Source organism: Rhinopithecus bieti, unplaced genomic scaffold (genome assembly GCF_001698545.2).
Source record: "Rhinopithecus bieti isolate Rb0 unplaced genomic scaffold, ASM169854v2 scaffold_12, whole genome shotgun sequence".
Taxonomy (NCBI): Eukaryota; Metazoa; Chordata; class Mammalia; order Primates; family Cercopithecidae; genus Rhinopithecus; species Rhinopithecus bieti.
In genome coordinates, this window is record NW_016803028.1 from 1,134,365 (window position 1) to 1,152,633 (window position 18,269).

General features: G+C 39.7%; 1 protein-coding gene across 2 annotated transcripts in view; it reads right to left on the reverse strand.

Moving 5' to 3' along the window:
- Nucleotides 1–18,269, reverse strand: part of BTD (biotinidase) — a 46,882-nt gene that overhangs the window by 19,146 nt on the left and 9,467 nt on the right. The window contains exon 1 of one of the 2 annotated variants that reach the window (XM_017882284.1): nt 11,636–11,672. The exons of the other annotated variant lie outside the window; for it this stretch is intronic. The gene's annotated coding sequence lies outside the window, so the exon portion shown is untranslated. Of the gene's footprint in view, nt 1–11,635; nt 11,673–18,269 lie in introns of those variants that run through there. 2 annotated transcript variants of the gene reach the window in all.

The following is an 18,269-nucleotide window of genomic DNA, read 5'->3' on the forward strand; positions in this document are numbered from 1 at the left end:
TCTTCTGGAATGCTTATGGTTTCCAAAAACCATCACCAAATTCTCTGAAATGAGTTTCAATGAGTGTCAGCAAGGTATTGCTTTTAAAAGCCTTTGGGAAATTTCTCCCCCATTTCCTTCTTGGACTACCTTAAAGAACCACCTTCTAGATAATGTGGACCTGAGGGCTTGATATCCAGAAGAAAAAGAACCAGTGCGTGGAAAATGTGATGTCCTAGAACCACGTGTCAAAATTTTCAGGGAAGATGTGCTCAGAAATGTGGGCAATGTAATGCCTTTTTGTGATTATTGAACGTATGATGGACACAATATTGCTGATTGTATAGTGCACACAACATCTCTAGATGTATGATGGATGCAACATAACTGTATGATGGATACAACCTCGCTAAGCCTGTGGTGGATACAGAATCTCTAAGCCTGTGGTGGATACAATGTCACTACATCAAATCCCATTACCCTTGTGCTCATCTCTGCCAGTACTCAGGAGTGAAAAATGCAGATGAAGATGCTCAGGATGCAGAGAGTGGAGAACAATGCGGTGGGTAATAGGGCCAAGGAACCCTGTTCCCCCAAATCAAAAGAATAATCCTTGGGGCCAGACATGGTGACTCACACCTGTAATCCCAGCACTTTGGGAGGCCAAGGTGGGTGGATCACCTGAGGTCAGGAGTTCAGGACCAGCCTGGCCAACATGGTGAAACCCCAACTCTACTAAAAGTACAAAAAAATTAGCTAGGCGTGGTGGTGGGCACTGTAATCCCAGCTACACGGGAGGCTGAGGCAGGGGAATAGCTTGAACCCAGGAGGCAGAGGTTGCAGTGAGCCGAGATCATGCCATTGCACTCCAGCCTGGGCAATAAGAGTGAAACTCCATCTCAAAAAACAAAACAAAACAAAACAAAAGAACAACCCTTAACAGCATAGCTAGAAACGCTGACAATGGATGACAGTAGAAATTATGAAGGAAACAATTTAAAAAGCTGAAGTAAACCATAGTGCTGGAAATAACATGCCAAAGGCCACCTTCGCTCGTGCAGAGGCCAAGAGGTATATATTTGGGAGAGGCATAGTCCAAATTACCAAGAGAGGCCAGGCATGGTAGCTCATGCCTGTAATCCCAACACTTTGGGAGGCTGAGGCAGGAGGATTGCTTGAGCCCAGGAGTTTGAAACTAGCCTGGGCAACATGGAGAAACACTGTCTCTACCAAAAAGAAAATTTTAATTAGCTGGGCATGGTGGCATGCACTTGTAGTCCCAGCTACTTGGAAGTCTGAGGTGGGAGGATCGCTTGAGCCTAGGAGGCAGGGGTTGCAGTAAGCTGTGATTGCAAGACCCTGTATTAAGAGGAACAGCAAAAAGCAGGCAAATGGGGGTCCTGGTGCTGTAGCTTCTGAGAACCTGTGGAGGTGCTCTTGATCCACGTGTGGTGGGAAGCATGGTGAGGCGTGCTGCGGCTGCTCAGGGGTGTTTGGTTGGAGGGCAGAGCTCAGTCAAGCATGATGGTAACCTTTCCAGATCTATTCACCAACTTGGCTCTCTTCTTCACCCACGGCATGCCAGATGTGTAGAGAAATGATTAGTATCTCTATCTTTGCCTCTCTTCCTGGAGGCATTGGACATTTTGGTTTTCTTCTGCTTTGGTCAAATGAGTAACTATTTGCCTGCCTTTTTCCCTCTGACAGATGGTTCCAAGTCAGTCATAGCTGCATTCTGGTTCTAACACAAGTGCCATTGCCCTGTGCCATCTAGACTTTTAGTAGGACAGACATATGACTAGCTCCCCTACGTCCTATAGCTTCTTTTTTTTTCTTTTTCTTTTTTGAGACAGGGTCTTGCTCCGTCACCCAGGCTGGAGTACAGTGGCATGATCATAGCTCACAGCAGCCTCAAACTCCTACGTTCAAGTGATCCCTCTCCAAGAGCCTCTCAAGTAGCTGGGACTACAGGTGCACGCTACCATATGTGACTAATTTTTTAAATTTTTTGTAGAGATGGGGTCTTGCTACGTGGTTCAGGCTAGTCTTGAACTCCAGGCCTCAAGCAATCCTCTCACCTAAAGTGCTGGGATTATGGCTGTGAGCCACCATGCCTGGCCTGTGTCCTACACCTTTACCTGGCATGAATGTCCGAGGCCCCCAGAGCTGGAGCTCCCTGAGGGTGTTGGGAGTACAGGGTTGCATACCGGAGGCTTCAGCGTCTTCCATGATAGTTGTAGGTGCAACATTCCTCAGCACTAGAGGCAAAGCAGAGGATCTTCTAGCTCCTTTTGTGAAAAAGTTACTCTTAAAGTAGTAGGGGACTGATACAGCCAGGATTTTACCCAAATCTATTCTGACCAAAAGCCCACATGCTTTTTAATGCAACCACACTCAAAACAGTGGTGGTGGTGGGGGAGGTTGATTGAATATAATACTAGGATGACTAAATAACAACAGGAATAATAGCATCTTAGGCCATACACAAAAATATACTCAAAATCAGCAGCTGAATATCAAATGTTAGAAAAACTAGCATAAATTAGAATTATGTATCAGATACTTGAAACAACTTTCTAAAATTTGGAACAATTAAAAGAAGAAACAGATTGACAAATTAAAATTTACATGTCAAATATAAACATCAAGACAACACTTATAAAAAGGCAATGAACAAGAACAGATTTTAACAAGAAAATAAATCATAAACAAACACTTTGGAAGGCTTTGAACTTATATACAAAATAAAATTAAAACTGGTACTACTCAAAATATTAATTTTGAGTATACTAAGGGATAAACTAGTATAGTGATAAAGAACAGCAATGTTTTCCTAGTATAAACAAGTTTGAAAACTTGTATTATGAATCACAAACAGTATATTTCTGGGATTTTATCTTAGGAAGTTATTCAAAAGAAGGAAAAAAGGTATTTGCTGAAGTAATGGCATACCATGGAGGTAAAGAATACAGGCTTTTGATCTTCCGCATACTGAGTTGAAATCCTGCTCTGATGCTTACTTGTTACATAATCTTGTTATATTTAACATAACTAAACTTAAATTCCTTCCTCTATAAGTTGAAATAAAAACATCTGATGTGGCTGGGTATGGTGGCTCACATCTGTAATCCCAGCGCTTTGGGAGGCCAAGGTGGGAGGATTGCTTGAGGCTAGGAGTTCAAGACCAGCCTGGAAAACATAGTGAGACCCTCTCTACAAAAATGTAAAAAACATTAGCAGAACATGGTGGTACACACCTGTAGTCCCAGCTACTTGGGAGGTTCAGGTGGGAGGATCACCTGAGTCCAGGAGTTCAAGACTGCAGTGAGCCATAACTGCACAACTGCACTCCAACCTGGGCAACATAGTGAGACCCCCATCTCTACCAAAAAAAAAGTTAAAATCCGATATAAAATGCCTCATGTTTAGTAAGTTGAGGCTAGCTGAAACTGAAGAACGAATCTCAACAGAAGACAGCTAGAAACAAACAATATCCAATAGGAAGAAAATTAGGAAAATGAATGAATATCAGTCAGGTGGAATATTAAACAACAATTTAAAAAATAATTGTGAAGATTCTGAAAATAAAATATACTTAAGGTGTGCTAAACACTTAATGAAAATTTTTATACATTTACTGTGATAATAGCTAAGTTAAAATGTATGCATGTAAACAAAGATTGAAAATCAATGTGAATAAATGAAAACATGAAGGTTATTTTACAAGGATTTAAAATGTCTTCTTCAATGTTACACAGTTTTTCTAATAAATGAAAACCATAAGGAAAAAAAATAAATTAATGGCTGACTTCAGGTTTTCAGTACAGCCTGTAAGGAGCTTGGAAGTTGCCACTCCATCCTAACAAGAGGAACACTAAACTAGCTGAAAACCAACAACTCTTCCTAGATATATCAGGGAATTGATGTCACAGGGCAAACTGCTGTCCCCAGTATTAGAGAAACACACAAGTAAATTCAGAGTCACAAGTTACCATAGCACAAACCCACAAGCAGAACCTCCACAGGAAAACCTGAAATGTAACTGATGAATTGCTGGACGCTCAGGATGAGTCAGTTAAAAACTCCAGAGGGGGCCAAGCACGGTGCCTCACACCTATAATCCCAGCACTTGGGGAGGCTGAGGCGGGCAGATCATGAGGTCAAGAGATCGAGACCATCCTGGCCAACATGGTGAAACCCTGTCTCTACTAAAAATACAAAAATTAGCTGGGCGTGGTGGTGTGTGCCTGTAGTCCCAGCTACTCAGGAGCCCGAGGCAGGAGAATTGCTTGAACCTGGGAGGCGGAGATTGCAGTGAGCCAAGATCATGCCACTGCACTCCAGCCTGGCAAGAGAGCGGGACTCCGTCTCAAAACAAACAGACAAAAAATAAAAATAAATAAAAATAAAAAAAATTAAAAAAAACTCCAGAGGGGCCCAGACTTAGATGGAGGCACCCACACTTTTGTAAGTTTTACCTGTAGGAGCTCTACCAGGTTCTCACAATGAAGACTGGAGAAAAAATCCTCCCACGCTTCTGCCAGAGGACGAAGGAAAGTAAACAAAGCATTCTGGTCTTTAGCAGGCCTCTCCTCAAGAGAAACTGTTTTTACCTGAGCCTAACTTATTGGTGTTTTATCAAAGCTTAACTGACCTGGGGGAAGGGAAATATCCAACTCTAGCCCCATTCTGTCCCACCTGAGTGGAGCTGGGGGCTGAGAAGCACTTATAAAGTTCACAGTCCAGAAACACTGGCTCCCTAAAGACTGAGGCCTAATTATAAGACAATAGAACACTTTCCCTCCCACCACATTTCAATTAAATGCCTTTTTACTGCAGTGCCTTTACTCAGTATATTGTGTCCAACTTCCAACAAAAAATTACAAGATATACTAAAAGGTAAAAAATTGAGTTTGAAAACACAGCAGGCATCAGAACCAGAGTCAGGCCAGGTGCAGTAACTCATGTCTGTAATCCCAGCACTTTGGAAAGCCAAGGTAGGTGGATAGCTTGAGGCCAAGAGTTCAAGGCCAGGAGTTCAAGCCCAGCCTGGCCAACATGGTGAAACCCTGTCTTTACTAAAAATACAAAAATTGGCCAGGCATGGTGGCACATGCCTATAGTCCCAGCTACTTGGGAGGCTGAGACACAAAAATTGCTGGAACCCAGGAGGTGGAGGTTGCAGTGAGCTGATATCACACCACTGCACTCCAGCCTGGGTGACAGAGCGAGACTTTATCTCAAAAAAGAAAAAACCCCAGAAGAACCAGAGTCAGATATGGCAGGGATGTTGTAATTATCAGACTAGCAATTTAAAATATATATGATGAATATGCCAGAGGCTCTACTGGAAAAAAAACAAAAAACAAAAAAAACAGACAACATGCAAGAACAAATGGGTAATCTAAGCAGGTAAATGGAAATTCTAAGAAAGAATAAAAAATAAATGCTTGAGATTAAAAAACACTAACAGAAATGAAGAATTGCTTTAATGGATTCATTAGTAGATTGGACATGGCTGAGAAAGGAATCCCTGAGCTTGAGAATATGACAATAGAAATGCCCAAAACTGAAAAGCAAAGAGAAAAAAAGACTGAAAAAAACAAAAAAATCAACAAACAGTGGAACTACAAAGGTTATAAATATGTACAATGGGAATACCAGAAGGAGAAAGAATAGAAGCAATATCTGAGGCAATAATGACTGAGAATTTCCCCAGATTAATATCAGACACCAAACCACCAAACATCAGACCTAGGAAGCTCAGAGAACACCAAGCAGGTTAACTTCCAAAAATGAAAATAAAAAAATAAAAAAAAATGCATGCAGGCAAATCATATTCAAATTGCAGAAAAGCAAAGATAAAGAAAAAAATCCTGAAAGAAGCCAGAGGGGAAAAAAACATCTTATATATAGAAAAGCAAAGATAAGAAAGATATCTGACTTGTCAGAAATCATGCAAACAATAAGATAGTGATGTGAAATATTTAAAGTGTTGAGAGGAAAAAAGTACCTACCTAGCATTGTGTGTCTGTATTAGCCCATTCTCACACTGCTATAAAGAACTACCTGAAGCTGGGTAATTTATGAAGAAAAGAGGTTCCACAGGCTGTACAAGAGGCATGGCTGGGAGGCCTCAGGAAACTCAGAATCATAGCAGAAGGGCAAAGGGGAAGCAAGCACATCTTCACATGGTGGCAGAAGACAGAGAGAGCTAAGTGGGAAGTGCTACACACTTTTACACAACCAGATCTCATGAGAACTCTGTCACGAGACAGCACTAGAGGGATAGTGCTAAACTGTTAGAAACCATCCACGTGATCCAATCACCTCCCACCAGGCCACACCTTCAATATTCGGGAACACAATTCAACATGAGATTTGGGTGGGAACACAGAGCTAAACCATATCAACATCCTACAAAATTAACCTTCAAAAGCAGAGAAATAAGATACTTTCAGAAAAAACCATGCGACAATATCACATAAAATGTTCAATTAAAACACCAAAACTCGGAAAAAGAGTGGAAGACAAAAACAGGAACAATGAACAAAGGCAGCAAGTAGAAAAAAGTAACAAATATGGTAGATAATAATCCAATTATATCAATAATCACTTTAAAAGTCAATGGTCTAAATATATCAATTCAAAACAAGAGATTGTTACAGTAGATAAAAAACATGACTCAACTATATGTTGTCTACAAGAAACCCACTTTAAATATAAAGACACATGTAGATTGTGTAGTAAATGGATGGATATACCATCCTAATAGTAAAACTGATATGGTTTGGCTGTGTCCCCACCCAAATCTCACCTTGAATTGTAGTAAACCCCACATGTCAAAGGTAGAGCCAGGTGGAGATAACTGAATCATGGGGGTGGTTTCCCGCATACTGTTCTTATGGTAGTGAGTAAGTCTCATGAAATCTGATGGTTTTATAAACAGAAGTTCCTCTGCACAAACTCTCTTGCCTGCTGCCACGTAAGACGTGACTTTGCTCCTCATTTGCCTTCTACCATGATTGTGAAGCCTCCCCAGCCATGTGGAACTGTGAGTCCATTAAACCTCTTTCCTTTATAAATTACCCAGTGTCGGGTATGTCTTTATTAACTGCATGAAAACAGACTAACAGTCATCAAGAGAAAGCAGGAATAGCTATATAAATTTCAGACACAGCTGACTTTAGACCAAGGAAAGTTATCAGGATTAAAAAGTGGATCACAAAATGATAAAGGGGTCAATGTAATAAGAAATAAAAATCCTTAATGTACACGTGCCAACACTGGAGCATCAAAATACATGAGGCAAAAATGGACAGAACTGCAAGGAGAAACAGATGTATCCACTATTATAATTGTAAACTTCAACACCCATCTATCAGTAATGAATAAAATCCAGAAGGCAGAAAATCAGCAAGGACATAGTTGAATTCAGTAGCACCATCAATCAACTGTATACAAGGGACATCTATATACTACTTCATCTAATAACAGCAAAATACAGATTCTTCTCAAGCTCACATGGAACATTTACCATGACAAGACACACTGTGAGCCATAAAATGCACCTTAACAGATTTAAAAGACTAGAAATAATACAACGTCTGCTCTCAGACCACAGTAGAATTAAACTAAAAATCAATAACATAAATTTAGCAGGAAATACCCAAAATACTTAGAAATAAAACCACACAGTTTTAAATAACAAATGGGTCAGAAAAGAAATCTCAAGAGAAATGTACAAAAGAATTAAGATATAAGATTAGTAGTCTAAAGTTTTACTTCATGAAACTAGAAAAAGAAGAGCAACTTAATTCTAAAGTAAGAAGAATGAAAGCAATTATAAACACTAGAGTAGAAATCAATGAAATGTAAAGCAGGAGACCAATAGAGAAAAATAAAACTAAATTCTGGTTCTTTGAAAAGATCAAGAAAAATCAATAAGCCTCTAGCCAGGCTAAGAAAAAAAAATAGAGAAGACACATATTACTGATATGAGCAATGAAAGAAGGCACATAACTACAGATCCCATGGACACTGGAAGAATAATAAAGGAATATTATAAACAACTTTATTCCCCAAAATATGATAACCTATATGTCAATTTAAGAAATTGATATCCAGGCATGGTGACTCACGCCTGTAATCCCAGCACTTTGGGAGGCTAAGGCAGGTGGATTACCTGAGGTTAGGATTTGGAGACCAGCCTGGCCAACATGGTGAAATCTCATCTCTACTAAACATACAAAAATTAGCCAGGTGTGGTGGTGGGCACCTGTAATCCCAGTTATTCAGGAGGCTGAGGCAGGAAAATTGCTTGAACCAGGGAGGCAGAAGTTGCAGTGAGCGGAGATCGCACCACCGCACTCCAGCCTGGGCGACAAGAGCAAAACTCCATCTCAAAGTAAAGAAAAAAAAGGAAAATGATAACAAATTCCTTAAAAGACAGAATTTGCTAAAACTCACACAAGAAAAACAGACAATCTGAAGAGGCCTACATGTATTAGAGAAATTAAATCAATAATTCATAATCTTTTAAAACAGAGATCACCAAGTCCAGGTGGGTTCACTGGTGAATTCTACCAAACATTCAGAAATAAACTATACCAATTCTCTACTATCTCTTCCAGAAGACAGAATCAGAGGCAATACTTCTTAACTCATTCCATGAGGGCAGCATTACCCCAATACTGAAACAGACAAAGACATTACAACAAAAGAAAACTACTGTGAGGATTAATTTTAGGTGTTAACTTGAATGGATTAAGGAACACTGTAGAAACCTGGTAAAGCATTACTTTTGGATGTGCTTGTGATCAGCATGAGAAGGTGAGTGTGTGAGTCTAAGTGGATGAGGTAAAGATGAGCCACCCTCAATGTGGGCAGGCACCATCTAATAAGCCAAGAGCTGAGAGAGGAAAAAAAACACAAAAAGCAAGTGTGTTGATTTATCTGCAGGAGCTGGGATATACCCATACTCTCCTGCCCTGGCCTGTGGACTCCAGGACTTGCACCAGCAGGCCCCTGGGTTCTCAGGCCTTCGGCCTTGGATTTAGTTATGCCATTAACATTCCAGGGTCTCCAGCTTGCAGATGGCCTGTCATTGGACTTTTCAGCCTCCATAATTGTGTGAGCCAATTCCTCTAATAAATCTCTTTCATATCTCTCTCTCTATATATCCCTTTGGCACTATCTTCCTATTATGGGAAGTCAGGGACCCCGAACATAGGGACCGACTGGAGCCATGGCAGAGGAACATAAATTGTGAAGATTTCATCTTTATATGGACATTTATCAGTTCTCAAATAATACTTTCATACTTTCTTATGCCTGTCTTTAATCTCTTAATCCTGTTATCTTCATAAGCTGAGGATATACGTCACCTCAGGACCACTGTGATAATTGTGTTAACTGTACAAATTGATTGTAAAACATGTGTGTTTGAACAATATGTCATCAGTGCACCTTGAAAAAGAACAGAATAATAGTGATTTTTATGGACCCTGCAGAACCCTCAGGCTTACCAGGGTTGGGAAAACTCAGCCCTAGTAAATTTGTGGTCAGACAGGCTCTCTGCTCTCGAACACTGTTTTCTGTTGTTTAAGGTGTTTATCAAGACAATATGTGCACCGCTGAACATAGACCCTTATCAGTGGTTCTGCTTTTGCCCTTTGCCCTGTGATCTTTGTTGGACCCTTATCAGTGGTTCTGCTTTTGCCCTTTGCCCTGTTCCCACAGAAGCATGTGATCTTTGTTAGACCCTTATCAGTGATTCTGCTTTTTGCCCTTTGAAGCATGTGATCTTTGTACCTACTCTCTGTTCTCACACCCCCCCCCCTTTTGAAACCCTTAATAAAAACTTGCTGGTCTGAGACTCAGGCAGGCATCACAGTTCTACCAATATGTGATGTCACCCCTGGCAGCCCAGCTGTAAAATTCCTCTCTTTGTACTGTCTCTCTTTATTTCTCAGACGGCCAACACTTATGGAAAATAGAACCTATGTTGAAATATTGGGGGTGGGTTCTCCCAATATCTCCCTAGAGAATTCTGACTAATACAACTACAGAGCAGTATCTCTCATGAATATAGATGCAATAATCCTTAGCAAAATCCTTGGGTTGGTGCAAAAGTCATTTGCCATTACTTTCAATGGCAAAAACCACAATGACTTTTGCACCAACAAATATTAGCAAATTGAATCTAATAATCCATAGAAGAAATTATACACCATGACTAAGTGAAATTTATCTCAGGTATGAAAGGTTGGTTCAATGTTTGAAAATCAATTTATGTAATCTATCACATTAACAGGCTAAATAAGAAAGATCACATGGCTCAGGAGGTGGAGGCTGCAGTGAGCTGTGTTCGCACCACTGCACTCCAGCTGGTGCGACAGAGTGAGACCCTGTCTCAAAAAAAGAAAAGAAAAATCACATGATCGTATCAATAGATGCAAAAAAATAGATGTCAAATAGATGTATTTCACAAAATACAATACCCATTTGGAATGATAATAACTCTCAGTAAACTACAAATAGAGGGGAACTTCCTCAACTCGATTTAAAAAAACCTCCTACAGCTAACATCATAGTTAGTGGTAAGAAACTAGAGCCTTTATACTAACATCAGGAACAAGGTAATGATGCCCCCTCTCACCACTGCTTTTCAATATCGTACCGTAAGTCCTAGCTAATGCAAAAAGCAAAGAAAAGATACAGACTGGGCAAGAAGAAATAAAACTGCCTTTGTTCACAGATGAAATTGTCATTGATGTAGAAAATTGGAATGAATTAATAAAAAAATCTCTGTAACTAATAAGTTATTATACCATTGTTGCAGGATACAAGGTTCATATGCAAACATCAATTTATTTCTCATGTATCAGTGAAGAACAGTGGACTTTTAAATTTAAAACATAATACTATTGGCTGGGCGCAGTAGCTCACGCCTGTAATCCCAGCCCTTTGGGAGCCTGAGGCAGGTGGATCACAAGGTCAGGAGATCAAGACCATCCTGCCTTACACGGTGAAACCCCATCTCTATGAAAAATACAAAACATTAACCAGGTGTGGTGGTGGACATCTGTAGTCCCAGCTACTCAGGAGGGCTGAGGCAGGAGAATGGCGTGAACCTGGGAGGCGGAGCTTGCAGTGAGCCGAGATCACGCCACTGCACTCCAGCCTGGGCGACAGAGCAAGACTCCGTCGCACAAGTAAATAAATAAAATAAAACAATAATATTATTTATATTTGTACCCTACATATGAAATATTTAGGTATAAATCTTTTAAAAATGTGTAAGGCCTGCATGAAAAAAACTACAAAACTCTGTTGAAAGAAATCAAAGCAGCACTAAATAAATGCAGAGACTCAATATTGTCAAGATGTCAATTCTTGCCAACAACTTGATCTATAGATTCAACACAGTCTCAACTGAAATCCCAACAAGTTATTTTGTAGGTATCAACAAACTGGTTCTAAACTGTATATGGAGCAGTGGCTTATGCCTGTAAGCTCAGCACTTTAAGAGGCAAGGCAGGAGGATCATGTGAGGCCAGGAATTTGAGACCACCAGCGTGGGCAAAATAGAGAGACCACATTCTCTACAAAATTAAAAAAAAAATTTAAGTTAGCTGCGCAAGGCAATGTGTACCTGCAGTCCTGGCTACTCAGCAGACGGAAGTGGGAGGATCACTTGGTCCCAGGAGTTCAAGGTTATAGTGAGCTATGATCATGCCACTGCATTCCAGCTTGGGTGACAGAGCAAGACCTGTCTCTAAAGAAATACATAAAAATAAATTGCATATGGAGAGTTAAAAAGACCAAGAATGGCTAAGACAATATCAAAGAAGAATGAAGTCAGAACACACACTACCAACTTCAAGACATTATAAAACTGTAGTAATCCAGACAATATGATATTTTACCTATTGGCCAAAGAACAGACAAATAGATGGAACAGAATAGAGAATCCAGAAATAGACCCACATAAATACAGTCAACTGGTCTTATTTATTTATGTGTGTATTTATGTATGTATTTATTTATTTATTTTACAGATGAGGTCTCACTATGTTGCCTAGGCTGGACTCACATTCCTAGGTTGAAGCAATTCTTCCACCTCAGCCTCCTAAAGAAAACTATGGAACTCTACTGAGCAGCTGGGACTACAAGTGTGCACGACTGCACAACAGGCTGTAGTTAACTCATCTCTGACAAAGGAGCAAAGGCAATGTGATGGAGCAAAGACGGTCTTTTCAACAAATGGTGCTGGAACAAACGGACACCCACACGTAAAAAATAAATCTAGATAAAGATCTTATAACCTTTACAAGAAGTAACTCAAACAGATCATAGATCTAAATGTAAAGTACAAAACTATAAAACTCTTAGAAGATAACATGGGAGAATATCTAGATGACCTTGCATTGGGCAAAAAAGAAAGAATTGATACACTGGACTTCACTAAATGTAAAACTTTTGCTCTGCCAATGAAACTGTCAAGAAAAGAAGAAGATAAGCTACAGACTGAGAGAAAATATTTGCAAAAGATTTATCAGTTAAAGGAATGTTATCCAAAATATCAAAGAACTCTTAAAACTCAACAATAAGAAAGTAAACAACTTGATTAAAAAATAGGCAAAAGGCCAAGCGTGGTGGTTCACGCCTGTAATCCCAGCACTTTGGGAGGCCAAGGCAGGTAGACCACGAGGTCAAGAGGTCAAAACCATCCTGGCCAACATGGTGAAACCTCGTCTCTACTAAACATACAAAACATGAGCTGGGTGTGGTGGCTCGTGCCTGTAGTCCCACCTACTCGGGAGGCTGAGGCAGGAGAATCACGTGAACCCAGGAGGCAGAGGTTGCAGTGAGCCGAGATTGCACCACTGCACTCCAGCCTGGGTGACAGAGTTGGACTCAAAAAAAAAAAAAAAAAATTAATTAATTAATTAAATTAAATAGGCAAAAGATATGTACAGACATCTCACCAAGGAAGATATACAAATGGCAATAAACTTAGGAAAAGACGCTCAGCATCATATGTCCTTAGGGAATTGCAAATTTAAAAAATCAGATACCACTATGCACCTATTAGAATAGCCAAAATCCAAAACACTGACAAGACTAAATGCTTAGTTTGGTAGAAGGAAAAAACAAAACAATTTTTTTTTTTGAGATGAAGTCTCGCTCTTGTCCCCAAGGCTGGAGTACAGTGGTGCGATCTCAGCTCACTGCAACCTCCGTCTCCCGGGTTCAAGCAATTCTCCTGCCTCAGCCTCTCGAGTAGCTGGGATTACAGGCACCTGCCACCACGCCTGGCTAATTTTTGTATTTTTAGTAGAGATGGGGTTTCTCTATGTTGGTCAGACCTGTCTCGAACTCTTGACCTCAGGTGATCCGCCTGCCTTGGCCTCCCAAAATTGCTGGGATTGCAGGTGTGAGCTACCGCTCCTGGCCCAAAACAATTTTTAAAAAGACTAAATGCTGTTGAAAATGTAGAGCAACAGGAAGTCTGGTTCATCGCTGATGGGAACACAAAATGATACAGCCACTTTGGGAGGCAGCTTGGCATTTTCTTATAAAATGAAACATACTCTTATCATATGATTCAGCAATCGTATTCTTTGTATTTACCCAAAGGAGCAGAAAACTTATGTCTCCACAAAAAACTGCACAGGAGTGTTTACAGCAGTTTTTTTCATAGTTACCAAAACTTGGAAACAATCAAGATATTCTTCAGTAGGTGAATGGATTTATAAAGCGTGGTACATCCAGACAATGGAATATTGTTCAGTGCTAAAAAGAAATGAACTATCAAGCCATGAAAAGATTCCGAGGAACCTTAGATGTACATTACTAAAGGAAATAAACCAATCTGAAAAGGCTACATACTGTATGATTCCAATACGTAACATTTCCAGTGGTGGAAAAAGTAAAATTGCAGAGATAGTAAAATGATCAGTGGTTGCCAAGGGTTAAGGGAGAAATAAGTGAATCCTAATGTAAACTATGGACTTAACGTTATAACAATGTGTCAGTGTAGGTTCACTGATTATAACAAACACACCATTCATTCTAGTCTGGGATATTGATAATAGGGAAGGCTATGCATGTATTGGGACAGGGAGTATATGTAAGCTTTCTGCTCAATTTTACTGTGAGCCTAAAACTTCTCTTTAAAACAGCATTTTAAAATAAAAACTAAAAACAAGTAACTGAAAACTGGAGTGGTGAAGTGGTACTGGAACATGTCCCAATCTTGATACCCAAGGGGTTTAGATTTTAATGACCATGAAGGTCAGAAAGACAACATGTGGAGGTTGGAGTGAGATCTGTGCATACAGCTAGAAACCTTAAGGAATGATTCCTTTATTGAAAGGATGGACAAAAACAAACAAATATCTGCCTGCCTGCCTGCCTGCCAAAGTAACTATCTGATATGGAAACTTGTATATCTCATCTTGGGCTGTAAGCAGGGGAAAAAAACTACTCCTTGAAAGTCATAACCAACATAATAAAAGGTCTTCCTTATGTTGGTTCATGATTCAAAAACTCACACCATATACGACGCAGGTAACTCTATGCCAAGAAATGAGCACAAACTGATTCTGAGATGTTGACAGTCCTAAGATGCCTGGAAAAGCCTATGCAGATACTCTCTTCTTGAAGATTGAGTGTCCTGGGTTGAAGAACAAGGTAAACAAGAGCTCACGATTCAAAATTACAAAACACACAAGGAAGCAAATATCATGCAAGAAAGTTAAAGAATACAGCAAAATCAGGCCCCCAACAGCTTCAGATGGAAGGATTACTAGTGCAAATTGTCAAATAAGTACACTGAAGGTGATTAAAGAAGTACCCAGAGGACTCTAAAACTGGTAAAAAAAAAAAAAAAGATATTGTTGGCTGGGAGTGGTAGCTCACGCCTATAATCCCAGCACTTTGGAAGGCCAAGGTAGGAGGATCACTTGAGCCTAGGAGTTGGAGGCCAGCATGAGCAACATGGCAAAAAGTCCCAGCTACTTGGGAGGCTAAGGTAGGGCGATTGTTTGAGCTTAGAGGCAGAGGCGGCAGTGAGCTGAGATCGCACCACTATACCCTAGCCTGGGTAATAGAGATTCTGTGTCAAAAAAAAAAAAAAAAGATATTGTCAAATAAAACCAAATGGAGAGATTTTGTGGCATGGGAGTTAGAATTGTTAAAAAATTTGTTTATAATGTACCACAGAGATGACAAAAGGGAAAAAAAGAAGATGAGACATGGAAGATATTCACAATGTTCCACGATATTTCTAATTGGAATTTCAGAAGGGGAAAATACAGGCTGTGTGCAAAGGCTCATACCTGTAATCCCAACACTTTGGAGGTCAAGATGAGAGAATCGCTTGAGGCCAGGAGTTCAAGATCAGCCTGAGCAATATAATCTCTACAAAAAGTAAAAAAGTATTAGCTGGGCATGGTGGTGTGCACCTGTGGTCCCAGGATCTCAAGAGGCTGAGGTGGTAGGATTTTCAGCCCAGGAGTTCAAGGCTGCAGTGGGCTATGGTTGTGCCACTGTACTCCAGCTTGGGTGACACAGCAAGACCTTGACTTAAAAAAAAAAAAAAAAAAAAAGAGAGAAAGAGGGAGAAAACACATAAAATGACACATGACACATGTTTGAAGGTAAAATAGGTGAGAATTTTACCAATAAAATACAGAAATCCATAGATTCAGGACAACCAAAAAGAAATCTACACACAACATAAAGAAACCAGAACACCAAATACTTTAAGAAGAAAAAATTCTGGCTGGGCGCGGTGGCTCAAGCCTGTAATCCCAGCACTTTGGGAGGCCGAGACGGGTGGATCACGAGGTCAGGAGATGGAGACCATCCTGGCTAACACGGTGAAACCCCGCCTCTACTAAAAAAATACAAAAAACTAGCCGGGCGTGGTGGCGGGCGCCTGTAGTCCCAGCTACTCGGGAGGCTGAGGCAGGAGAATGGCGTGAACCCGGGAGGCGGAGCTTGCAGTGAGCTGAGATCCGGCCACTGCACTCCAGTCTGGGCAACAGAGCGAGACTCCGTCTCAAAAAAAAAAGAAAATCTTAGACGCAACCAGAGGGAAAAGAGATTACCTTTAAAGACATGGTGACTTGAAAACAGCAGACTTTTCAAGGGTAACAGTAGAAGTAAGAAAACAAAATCTTCAATGTGCTACGAAAAAATAACTGTGAACCAATGGCCTTGTTCACACATAAACCTCCTACAAATAATAGTAGAGGAAAAACTCACTCACTCAAAAATGAGTAAATAAAAAGCTCAAGATCTTTTGAAAGATACCACAACAAAGGTTATACCCCAGAAAATTGCCACAATGCAAATAAAAGTGTGACAAAACATTCAGCCATGAGTGAAAAAAAATGCTTATATTAAATAAAAGCACAAAATAGACCAAGACGAGAGAATTAAAAGACGAAAGGGAAAAAGGGGAGAAGGGGAGGAAAGGAGGGGAAGAGGAGAAGGTGAGGAGGGGAAGAGGGAAGAAGGGAGTGGGGAATAGAAAGCGGGGGGACAGATGAAATATTATCTGGCAGAGCTTAGGAAAAAAACAGAAAAAAAATTAAAACATCAAGAAATTAGGGCAAAGACAGAAGCAGCAAAAGCAATCAGACGATGCTGTAAATAAATAAGCAACATGAATGGAAATACAGAATTGAAAAGGAGTCCACAGGAAATGATAGACAGGGAGAACAGGTGAACGAGATCCATCTATGCATGATTGGAAAATACATAAAAGAAAAAAAAATAATGTGCGGTGGACACACCCTAAGATGACTCCTTGTATAATCCTCTTTTCTTGAGTGCAGGTGGAAATTGTGCTCTGTTTCTAGCCAATAGAATTTGACAAAGGTGAAGGGCTTTCACATATGTAGTTAAAATCCCCAGCCAGTTAATCTAGTTAATCAAAAGAGATGATCCTGGTGGGTCTGACTTAATCAGGTCTTTAAAAAAAGAATTGGGGTGCTGCAAGATTTCAGACACACTCTCTCCCCCGCTGACCTTGAAGAGGCAAGCCACTACAAGTGCAAGAAAATTCATTCTTTCAACAATCAGCTGAATTTGGAAGAAAACTCAGCCTCAGATGAGACCATGAGGCCAACTGACAACTTCACTGCAGCCTTGTGAGATGCTGACCAGAGGATCCAGTAAAACTATGCGCAGACTCCTGACACACAGAGACTTTGAGATAATAAATGGGTCTTGTTTTAAGCTGCTAAATAGGTCGTAGGGTAAATTCTTATACAATAGACAAAATACAACAAAATGAAGCAAACAAAATATTTAAAGATGTAATTGAAGAAAACTCACCAGAAATAAAAGCATTATTTCAATTTTTAGACTGAAAAGAGAGAGCAAAACTCAAGAAAGAAAGGAACAGAATGTCAACATCAGCAGATGGCCTAGTAAAATTCTTGATCTTCAAAGATAAAGTAAGAATCATTTGGGAAGCTAAATAAAAAGATAAAGGGCATTTATTAGGGGCAAAAAATCAGGCTGTCCTCAGACTTTACTACAATAACACCAATGCCAGTAAAAGCCTATAGAATCCTTCTGAAAAGTAAAATATAAGCCGGAAATTATATATTATGTCAACCTATGGTTGAAGTAAAGAAAAAAAGCCAGATAATAGGTATGAAAATGTAAGAACTCAGGGAATATTATTCTCATCGGCCTCATCAGCCTTCTTTGAAAAAATGCATAGAGGGTAATCTTCGGCTAACTAAGAGGTGAATGGAAAAACTGGCAAGAGCCTTGAATATAAAATAAACATGAGGATTATGTTTATAGAACACAGTGCAAATGTTATTAACTCTGGCAGTGTAGAGATTGTAAAACTAACAAAAGGTGGTAAGAGTGAGGAAAAGAGTAATGGCATGCTCAAGAAAGCAAAAGGAAGGAAATAAAAATAAGAGTGGAAATTAAATTAGAAAACAGAAAATGAGAGAATGAATAAGTATGTCCAAGGAGTTGTTGTTTAGAGAAAAAAAAAAGGTAAAGACAAATGATCAGCTAACTGAATTAAGAAAAAAAGAGAAACAAATATACAAAATAAATAATAATAAAGAGAAATCTATAAATGCAGAAGAAATTTTAAAAATAAACAATAATCACCTCATTCAATCCTACATTGATAAGCTTGAAAATTTAGATGGGTAATTTCCTAGGAAAAATATATATATTTGTTTTTTCTTTTCTTTTCCTTTCTTTTTTTTTTTTTTGGAGGCAGTCTCACTCCATCACCC